Source organism: Fukomys damarensis, unplaced genomic scaffold, assembly GCF_012274545.1.
Source record: "Fukomys damarensis isolate Sample0158 unplaced genomic scaffold, DMR_v1.0_HiC HiC_scaffold_15, whole genome shotgun sequence".
NCBI classification, from domain to species: Eukaryota; Metazoa; Chordata; class Mammalia; order Rodentia; family Bathyergidae; genus Fukomys; species Fukomys damarensis.
This window is the reverse complement of record NW_022900927.1, coordinates 33,142,043-33,153,066: the sequence shown is the minus strand read 5'-3', so window position 1 is coordinate 33,153,066 and position 11,024 is coordinate 33,142,043.

Below are 11,024 nucleotides of genomic sequence, written 5' to 3'. Positions count from 1 at the left end.
ACAATAGTGATTAAACTGGAATTTGCAAGTTCTGAAGAGTTAACCTCATCGTGATAGAAATTCTGAGCTGGGACTGAAGTGTTTTCTTTAAGAATATGGAGTTACCGACTTATTGCAACTATTTCTGTCTTTGATCCCACAAGAGGCCGGTGTTCCTTCCTTTGCTGCTGCTTGGTTATAAAGTGGCTGGACAAATTCCTTAGGATGACTCTGTTATGCTCAGATTTCGTAGGTTCTGTTTCAGAACACTCCAAGATACTGGTAAGTATAGCTTGTTAGGAGGCTTTCTGGCCCAAAAAACATTGACTTACATCAGAGAGGGTGGTTTCTTTACTGAAAGGCTTTCTTGCATCTTTAATATGCTAATATGCACTGGGAATCCCTGAAAGGGGGCCATAAATATTTCATCAGTTCTCAGCAGTGCTTTTCCCTTGTATTTTATCATTTCTGAAGCTAGGGTGCTTCCTACAGCTGATGGCATTTTGTAGAGCCTTTGGGTCAGGCAGCTGTTGTGTTGTGGTGGTCACTGCATTGGCACCTGTGAACCTGGTCATAAAAGTTTCTATTATCATCACATTAACTGAGTTAGGAACACTCCTAGCACAACATAGAATGATGTTTAATTGCTCTTTAAAATGTATTTATAATGATTACATTACAATTTGGTTCATGACTGAAATGAAAAGTTACTCCATATGCCAGAAGGTATGGAAACAGAAAAGTGGGATGTGTTTAATGTTAGAGCCACAAAAACTCATTATTGCAGGGTTAGTAACATGTTTTAGTCTGTCCGGGCTTTTTGTTATAAGGAAATACCATAAATGGAACATCTTATAAACCACAGAAATTTATTTCTCACAATTTTAGGGACTGGGAAGTCCAAGATGAGGGCCCTGGAATTTGATGACTGATAATGTCACATGTATTTTGAATCCTAGATGGTGCCTTCTTGCTATGTTCTTACATACAGAAAGGGTGAGGGGTCTCAGGTCTCCTTTAAGGGCACTAATTTCATTTAAGAGGGCTATGCCTTTATGACATAATTACCTTCCAAAGACTCCACTTCCCAATACCAACACCTTAACTGTTAGTATTTCAACATATGGGTCTTAGGGAGATGCAACACTGAGATCATAGCACTACAATTTCAAATTTTCTTGCAAACTAATAGCCAGCTACATGGTAGAACATGAGAAAAGAAGACACTCATTGATTGAGGTTATATTTTATTCCTGAAGTAGGTGCAAAAGGATTGCCTACCACATGCTTATGGGGTAATGTAACTAAATTGGGAAAATTGCCAATTCCTTGGGAAAACACTGTATCCTAGTTTAATTGCTGTCATTTTTTTTGTTTTTGATGGTATATAATTGATAGCTTTAAATATGATGAAATATAAAGTATTTTCAATTACTTGATCACAGACTCTTTTCTCCAGAAAAAACCTCCTAGAACTACTGTTCTGTAGAATATAACAATGGCAATATATAGACTATACAATTAGACAGCCACTATTTAACCTTTTCATCTATAATAGCTAAATGATCATGTGAAAGCCAACTCATAAGATTCAAACTATTTTTATCCCATGTTGCACATGAGGAAATTGAGGCGCATGGAGATTAAGTAACTCGTCTAAGCTCATACAACTAATATGGTAGAGCCAGGATTCAAAACCAGGCAGGTGGCTCCAAAGTGTGGTTCTTCACTACTGTGGCATACAGTTTGGTAAACACTATTCTAGCCACAGATGAGTGGGGACCCTGCAAATCTGACACATGGTTAAAAAATGAAGAAGTGCCACAACCTCCAGTGTTTCTTGAAATATCCAGCAGGAATTTATAGGGAAAATAAAGCTTTCCTTGCTCTTGTTCATACTGTGAATGCATAATTACCCTGTATGAATGTCCAAATGATCTGCACTCCCTCGTTTATGATGATTAAAACAGGAAGTCACTTTTGGTGGAAGGCTGAGGCTTTGTAAGTTTAACCTGATTAAATACACTGGATAAACATAAATACCCTGTTTAAACCGTATCTGAATGTTTTGCAAGGCTCCACCACCTTATGTGCTGCTGCTGCAGTAAAAAAGGGAAGCTTTTGCTTTTTTACACAAAGTTGGGGTGGATTATAAGAATTAGACCACTTCATGTTGTTCCTCTCATCTTTGACTCACTATTTGTGAGGTAAATTTCAGTGAGCCAGATGGACTTGCTGAGAGAGGTAACAACCTTTTATTAACTAAGCCCCTAGGGAAGAAGCAGGTGACGGAAGGATTTAGACAGGAAAATGAACCTGAGAACAAAAGACAGTGTCACTGTTTGGAGCCACAGTGCTGTTTAGGTGCTTTGGCTTGAATTTCCCAGGCAGGTGACCTATGAGGATGATTCAGCTTATTCCTTTTCTTTAAGAGATACTGAACTTTGCAACAGGGTTTCTTCACCTATGAGTTGAATTTGAGATTTGTTTGGCCTTCTTGAAATATGTCTGGTCTGATAAAATCTGTAAGTGAATACAATTAATGCCTTAAAGAACTTAAAGAAATTATACTCTTTAGGAGACAAAATGCTGTTCAGTTGCTATTTACCTCTGCCAGTTGAAGAAGAGAGAAAGATCCTCACAGCCCAGTCCTACGGGACCAGTGCAAGTCTTGATTACACCTTGGTTCCAGTATGTCTTGTGGATTCCAAAAGGACTGTAATGATTATACTTACACCAGGATTTAACTCAGGTATTGGCTTTTATGAAAGGAAACACATAGGTGTTAGGCCAGTGATAGTTTTTTTCTCCGTTCTTTGGCTAAGGTAATTTTAAATAAAATATATGGATTCCACTTTACTATGTGATGTATACCAACTCAAATCAGATTAGTGATGGGTATCTTTAGGGCAGATGGCTAAATGGTAGCTATTGAAATAAAAGTGAAGGTGAAATGACAGTTTCCCAGGCTAAGAGAAAGACAATACATAGAGAGTTATAGTGTGTTAAAATAAGTCATCCTTGGATACAATAGCCATGCTGTACATGTATTACGGTATAGGGGAATTGGTAATAACATTTTGACAGGGTTCATTACATTAAGTTTATAAATCAAGCTTCTGAGCTTAGGAGTCAGGGGCACCCTTTGTTCTGGGAAGCTGCGAATTAGAAGGTACTTGATAAGAAAGTGCCAGAAAGAGCCCAGCTGTTAGCTGTTATCATGTTTCTTTTGAACATAATGTAAAAGGCAGAGAGAGAGAGAGAGAGAGAGAGAGAGAGAGGGACTAGACCCTCCAGATCCCAGCATCTAGAAGTATTACAACTGTGGCTGCCCTTGGAGGAGGACTTTACAACTGGGTGTTAGCAAGGTAGGAAGAGAAGAAGCCTTATCTGCTTGATTTATATACCCTGGACCAAATGGACCACCATTGTGTCTGTTTTGTCCTGATTGTATTCACTGCCCTTATTTTACCTGATATTTCATAGTATTCTTGTGCCTCCAGTTGAATGACACCAAAACAGATTTATATTACCAGGCTTGAGGATTCAAAGTGCACACCTGGTCTTAGGGGACTTGACTGATTTTTCTCTCACAATATATGTGTGCCTCCTGTGGCTTCTCTGCTTATCTGGCAGGCAGCCTTTGGAATCTGTAGTGCCCCAAGTCTTTCTTGGCAGCACTGGAGAACTGAAGTCATTAAAGCAGAATAGATGCTGAGGGCAGCACAGCTAATAATCTACTCGAATGTCAGGCTAGAATGTGTGTGACAGTCGAAGCATCTTCTCACATGGATACTTTGCTGGAGGTAGAATGACATAGATAACTACTGTTTTAGAGCCATGTTGTCATTAATACAATAAAATCTGAAGTCTTCCACCCATATGGAAAGCATCTGAGCATAGAAAAAATGTATTTGAATACCAGTGAGCTGGGGAAAATGTTAATTATATAACATTTCATAATTTTCAAAAACATCACTACTGTAAGCAAAGACAACCATTTCAAGAACTTTTAAACTAGATTTGCAAAACCTCCACAAGGCAACTGAGGACAGGCACACCGGAGGGCTGGCCTCTTACCAACAGTTTTCTGAGGTAACAGCCGCTGTTTTTCAACCTCCTTCTCTAAGCCAGGAGGTACACATTCCTATTTAGGTCACGAGAAAATGGCAGATTTGTTCAACTCTGTGACTCAGTATCTCAGGCTCTTGCTGGAGCCTGGCTGTAGTCTTTTCACCCGAGGCAGCGGTGAGTGTTGGGACAGGAGCCCAGCTTTGGGTCTGTTGCTCTGGGTGTTAAAAGTGCAGGCGGCTCAGTCCTTTTGCACTCCTTTCAGAAGAGTGAGGACACAGAGCTCAGGTAGGTGCAGACAAGCTGCCATTTGTGGGGAATATCTAAATGATCTTGAAGCAGGCACATATTCATATATTACTTCATTATTTTTCATAGCCAAGGTAATGAAGAGAAGCATGTGATTTTCAGAGTTTACCCTGTCTCACATGTGTTTCCTTCAAGGGCTGGTCATTGCCGATTTATAGGGTTGCTTATTTTAACAGAGTGATGGTTTGTGGCTGGTGAGCTCTCAGAGCAGTCCTAGTAACCTTCCCTATAAAATGGAGTGGGTAGGGGAACTAGTTTTTTCTTTTTCTTTCTTTCTTTTTCTTTTTTTTTTTTTAGGTTTCTTCTGTGATTCATTTAGAATTAGAGAAATAAAGAAGAGATAACTTCTTTTAAAATATGTGATATCTAATTCTTCCCCCTCACAACCCAGAAATACAGTTATTTTATATCACAGAAGTGAGGGTGAGCCCTTGGATTTTTTTCCTTTAAAGAAGGAGTCGATGCATTTGTTTTTAACAGCATGGTCTTTCTTGATTATATTTTGCATTATTTCACATGACTGCATATGTGAAGATTACTCTGGGTCAGTGACCAATTATGGATGAGTTACTTGATCCTTTTGTGCCTGAATTGGAAAATGTGAGGAATATTTCTATGTTGTAGGATTATTGTGCAGATTAAGCAAATTAACGTATGTAAAATTCCCCAGAAGAGTGATCAGCATATAGTATGGTCTATGTTATTATCACCAAAGTTTTCAAAGTGTTTTCCATATATTCATGGCTTTTCTAGGTGTAGTATAGGGAAAGGTCGAGCACGACCCTGAAGTTTAGGAAATATCAGACATTAGGATCTTATAATATAATGTACACAAAATTATTTACATATTGAAACTACCTGGAATAATATGCTGTGATTCGCCACTGAGATCAAGCGCTGGTTGAAGGTGCTGTAGTAACAGGAAGAGTGAGGTCAGGTGGATTTGTATACTGTGGGGAGAAAGCGGAGATTGACCTGGGCTGAAGAACAGGTAGATTGAGATAGGAAGAGAGAAAAGTGAGGAGGGTGATTCAGATGATGACAGCACGCAAGAAACAGAGAGGCCAGAGAGCATGTGACAGTCTGGGGACAGTGAGGAGACAGAGTTGGCAAGACGGAAGGAAATATGACTGCTCAGAGTGGAGCTGCCTTATGGAAGTTCTAGAAAGTCTTTCTACCTGGAGGATTCTTCACTTGGTGGGAATGAAACAAGGAATACTGAAGGTTTTTGGGTGAAGGAAAGAACAATAATTTGGGACTAAAGATTTCCATTGTTGGGGTCGGGGGAAGAGCCTATGGAGACTGAGAGACTAAGAAATGTTGCTTTGGCTGTCCCAGTATGAGGAGCTGGGAGTCACAGAGGGCACAGCAGAGGGATGAAAAGGAAATAAAACATTTCAGATGCCACTGCAAAGAAAAAATTAATAGAAACATTAGTTAGACCTGCCTACCAACAGACGTTGCAAAGGGATCTAAGTAGAGGGCAAGTAAAAGATACTACAAAGGTCTCACATCTGTGGAAAAAAGCGTTGAAGGTTGATAAAGGGGGAAGGAAGCTAGTGAAGAGTCTGGGGTGTATAAATTGAGTTTTTGGTGATTGCATGATCTTTAGTAATAATAGAAAATATTAATTATATACTCTGGGCCAGGCACTACATATTTTACACACGCAAACACATTCTTCCTCCTGGGAACTGCTTCTGATAGCTGCTTATTATTATTATTATCCCCATTTTACAAAGGACGAGAGGTTAAACGTGCTTCTAAATTTATATACTGAAACGGGGTTCGTTGAATCCAGTGCTTAGGCTGGATCACTGCTTTGCTTGCCGACCTCTCAGAAGTCCAGACTCGGACCGGAAGGGATGGCAGGCAGTTACAGAGGGGTCATGGCGCAGAGGTGTTCAAAGCAGTTACAGGAATGGAGACGCTCTCTGAGGGAGGAAGCACGCAGACAGAAGGCAGGTGTCAGGGAATGAACTCTGGGGGAGCCCACGAGGACAAGTCAACCACAGCAAACAGTGCCGGGCCCTAGTGAGGGGGAAGGAGATCAGAAAGGAGCCCGAAGGCTCGGCTTTGAAGGGACTGGCACAGTGTGGGGCCTAGAGAGGGCATCAGAGGCCAGAAGTGCAATTGTCATCTAGGAAGAAGACCAGTGTGACGAAATGGTTTATTTATTTATTTATTTATTTATTTTACCTCTCTCCCATAAAGAAGACCCATGACCCAAGAAGCTAGAGGAAAGAGGGAGAACAGAATGTGGAGAAGAAAGGGCAAACATATGGAGAAATCCCATCGGAGATGGGTGCAGTGATGCATGCCTGTAACCCCAGCTATTTGGGCCGCTCAGAGAGGAAGATCCCAAGTTCGAGGCCAGCCTGGATGATTTAGCCAGACTCTGTCTCAAAAAAAGTTGAAAGGACTGGAGATACAGCTCAGTGGTAGAGAACTTGCCTAACATACATGAACTCCTGGGTTTTATCCACAGTTTAAAAAAAAACCCAAAACACAACAAAACCTTAGGAATTGTGAAAGGAAAGAATCAATGGTTTTTTTCTCTAGGTGTGAGGAGAAGACTATTGAATAGTGAGCCTTAAAATCTGGCCACTCATTTGTCCTTAAGATAGATGCTTTGCAGTGTAAACTTCTATATGTAAATTTCTCCCTAAATTTATTTATTCAGCAAGGATATAGTTGTGGCATCTCTGCTTATATGTCTTTTGGCAACTCAAAATTAATAAATCTAAAATAACCCTTCAATTTCTCATTTTGCAACTGTTTTTTTCTCTTCTTGTTTTGTTTCACCCACCATTCTAATTGTTTAGATTTAAAAAGCCTGGGTTTCATCCTTCACTTTTCTTTCTCTCACACATGGCATTTAATTCATCAGCAGGCCTTGTCTGCTCTGGCATCACTTTTCATCACCTCTCCACTGATGCTACTCTGCTTCCAGCCACTAAGGAGCTTTGCCTGGATTGGAATGAGGGGCTCAGTGAGCATCCCTGCTGCCACCCTCTTGCCCCTACTCAGAGAGTCAAGGGCAATTCTTTAGCCCTTGTGTATCAAAACACTGAGATGTTCAGAACTTTGAGATACATTTCTATATATCTCAGGATAAAGTACAAGTCTTTGCCTTGCCTACCAGGTCATCTCCTTAGTCTTCCCCTGCTCTAGCTGCGTCTATATTCTTGAACAACTCAAGGATAGTCTCATCCTAGAGCCTTAGCACATGTGGCTTCCCATCCCTGGATCCGTTCATACAATGGAAGTTCCTTGAGTGCTTACTATGTGCCAGGCACTGTTCTAGATAGCTGGGCTACAACAGTAACATGGAGGACAAAGAACGTCGGCTTTGCTTTGCTTAATAACATCACCACCTGACACATTATATAATTTATCTCTTTTTGCTACCTGCCTCTCCCTGTTGGAATGCAAGTTCCATAGCAGAGACTCTGCTTGTTTTAGTCTCTGTTGTAGTTCCAGAATAAGTTTCTGTCCCTACAAGAGCCTTTCAAAAATTTGCAAAATGAATTCGTGTGTGTGTTGGGTGAGCACTTTTAATTTGGAAATTCATGTCTTCAATTCTAGCAAGATTTTTTTTTTAATTGTTGGTTTGTGTTGTGTCAGATTCTTGATCTTTTCAATGAGTGCTGACTTTTTTTGCTCTGCTGTTTATATTTTCTCTCTCTCTCTCTCTCTCTCTGTCTCTGTCTCTCTCTAAAATGGGGTTCTCACTATGTGCCTAGGCTGTCTTTGAACTCCTGTGTCAGGTAGACGCTCCTGCTGCTCCAGTCTCTCAAATATGGCTTGTACCACCACACCAGGGTATTTGCTTTGCTCTTATGTGGCATTTTAAAATCCCACTAAAATGTTTTTTAGTTTATGAGTCTATTTTCCATTTTTAGTTTCTTTTTTATTAGTATATGTTTGTGATACATAAACCTAGGAAACAGAGATATTTATGTATTGTCTCAACTAAGAGCTCCTTTATGTTCTCTTCTTGTCCCTCTTACATTTGTATAATCATTTTACTTATGAGTTAGACTGCATAAGGTGAAACAGACATCTGTTTTATTCTTTCCCACCTCTCCTTGTTTAATTCCATTCTTGAATGCAATCTTAGCTAGGTCCCTAACTTTTTCATTTTCTCTTAAATGGAAAAAAATTCCATTTTCATTTTAGTGTTAAGAACAGCCTCTTTTTGAAGTGACTTTTAATAGTTCCTAGGTAGTATGAAACTCTGATCCACTTCCTTTTCCCCTTTCTTCCACCCATACTTCGCCTCCTCACTTGGTGCCTGAAGAGAGCTTGGACACTTGTGGGAGAGATGCGTACTAGACTGGCCCACTCCTTTGCCTTCCCTTATTCCCTGACTCCTCTCTGCTTTTCCTCTCCTTGTATTTCCCCAGCCAGGCTCAGGAGGAGTTAATGAGAAAAGGCCTTTTGTGCTAGTGCAGTTTGTAATCTGATGATTTCCTCTGAGGTGGCAGGTGCACAGCTGCTGGGTCTTTCCCTAGAGGGATGTCTTGGAAGCTTACCCACTGAGGACCCAAGTACAGTGCCCTTGGTGTGGGCGAGGCTATACCTCAGGGGCCTCCCTAATCCCATGGTCAGTACCTGATTTCTGGCAGTCCCGCACTGGGTCATATTTTCCTACCAGGCAATACTCTCAGGTAGGATCAAATGTGACTTCCAGCTGGCTTCCTCTTACTGTCCAGCTTGGCTCACAAAGAAACATATGTTCTTAACAAACCTGTCTCTTCTCACCCTGCCATTAAACCAGCTACTAGGGCTGCGATCTTTCCCCACTGCAGTTCCCTAAGCAGGAACTAGAAGATAGCTGTTCTGTCTCACAAGATCCAGGAAGCATGGATCCAGATCTCCAAGTAGTTCCCTTGCAGCACTTCACTTCAATTTGAGGAATGGAAAGCATGCACTTCCCTTTCTCCAAAAGGAGGTTCTGTGCAGGACGAAGACCCTGGGAAAGACTAGAGAATGGAGAACTGTAGACACAAATATTTCTCCAATCACAGGGAAAAAAAGGGCTTTCTGATAATGCAGGTCTGGAAGCTGCCTAACAGTTCACTTGTTACTGATGGCAGCAGAAATGTTGCTCCTTGGCCCCAAAGGTAGCATGCTTCCCTGACACATTGCGTTAGCTGTGAGGCTGCTATCTCTTACTCACTGCGTTCTAGAAGAGACAAAACATACGCTGCTGGTGCTAAGAGAGGCAGGGGCATGATATGAAAAGAAATACCAAGATAGGCAATTGGTATTTATATAGATTTTGAAGCGCTAGTAGAGAAGAGCGGTAAAAGTATGATCCAGGGCATCAGATAGCTTGGCTTTTAGTTTTAGCTCTGCCAGCTACTAGCACATGACCTCAAGCAAGTTATTTAATACCTCAGAATTTTATCTGCTAAAAATATGAACAGGAACACCCACCTTCTCAATATTAGAGTTGGCTCTGTGTTCTGGATATCTTGTTGATAACTCTGTACCACAAGTATCATGCCTGTTGACGTCTGGGAACTACTTTTCTAGAATTCCCTTCCTATGTGGTTCTATGTGTGAATAAAAGTTTAAGTTTGTGACTTGTACAAGACTTGGGAGATACAAGTGAAGGGAGACTATTGTTTTTGAAATAATGGTTGCTGCGGTTCATTAGACAGGGCCTCACCAGCCAAATGTGGGGCTCCTCATTGTGTGGCTATGGCAGGATTTTCAGATTCCACCCACACTTCTGGCTTCAGGCTGAAGCCACGATGATGATGTTGTTTTCCAGTTTGCCATTCTCACCTTCTAGACTTTCACTCCCTTAGCTTTTCTCATATCCATATAAACTCTTAATTCTATATGAAGCTTCTATTCCTGTTTTCTGAGCCAAACCATTCTGATACAACATGTGCAGTCTAAAGACACATAGCAAATACTCCACAAATATTAGCCGATAATAATAATAATAATCAAAAAAGGTGTTGTTTAAATAAATGGTAAGACTAGTAGGTCAATGTTAAACTATGTTCATTCCAGCGTTTAGCAACAGCAAAGACAAAAGAGGACATTCTTATTCTAAAAATAATAAGATCTGCTCACATTTTATAGCAATCATCAATTCACATTTGCATATTGTCTGTGTAGTTGCAGACTTTAGCTTTCTGACTGATGAACATGTCATTTATGACATGTACAATTGTTATTGTGCTGCATGGTAATTAGACATAAGTGAAAGTAACCAATTTATAAGTGGCTGCAACTGGAATTAATTTTAGGGATCCCGTATTACTTTTCCTCCTGGTTAGCCAATGTGAGCAATTTTCCTTCATGCTGTGTTTTTTATCCTTATAGGTAAAAAGATGAGTCATATGCCAAGTCCTCACACTCGGTTCCTTTTTCTTCTTTGTCTCCTCCAGAGATGAAGCTCTTCTCTTTACCTCCAATTTTTATCCTGCTTTTGTCTATGCAAGTCATTAGTAGAACGTTCTGCTAGAACATGGATGAAGTTTCCTTAGTGGTTTAAATTACATCAACATCACTATCAGCTCCAGAAGAACAGGTTGTGGATGATCTGCTCCAGGTCCAGTAGCTGAACATAGCTACGTTGCCCTAATCTAGAGGACGGAGAAGGAAGGGTTCAGTTTTGAACCAGAACTACGGATTGGTGT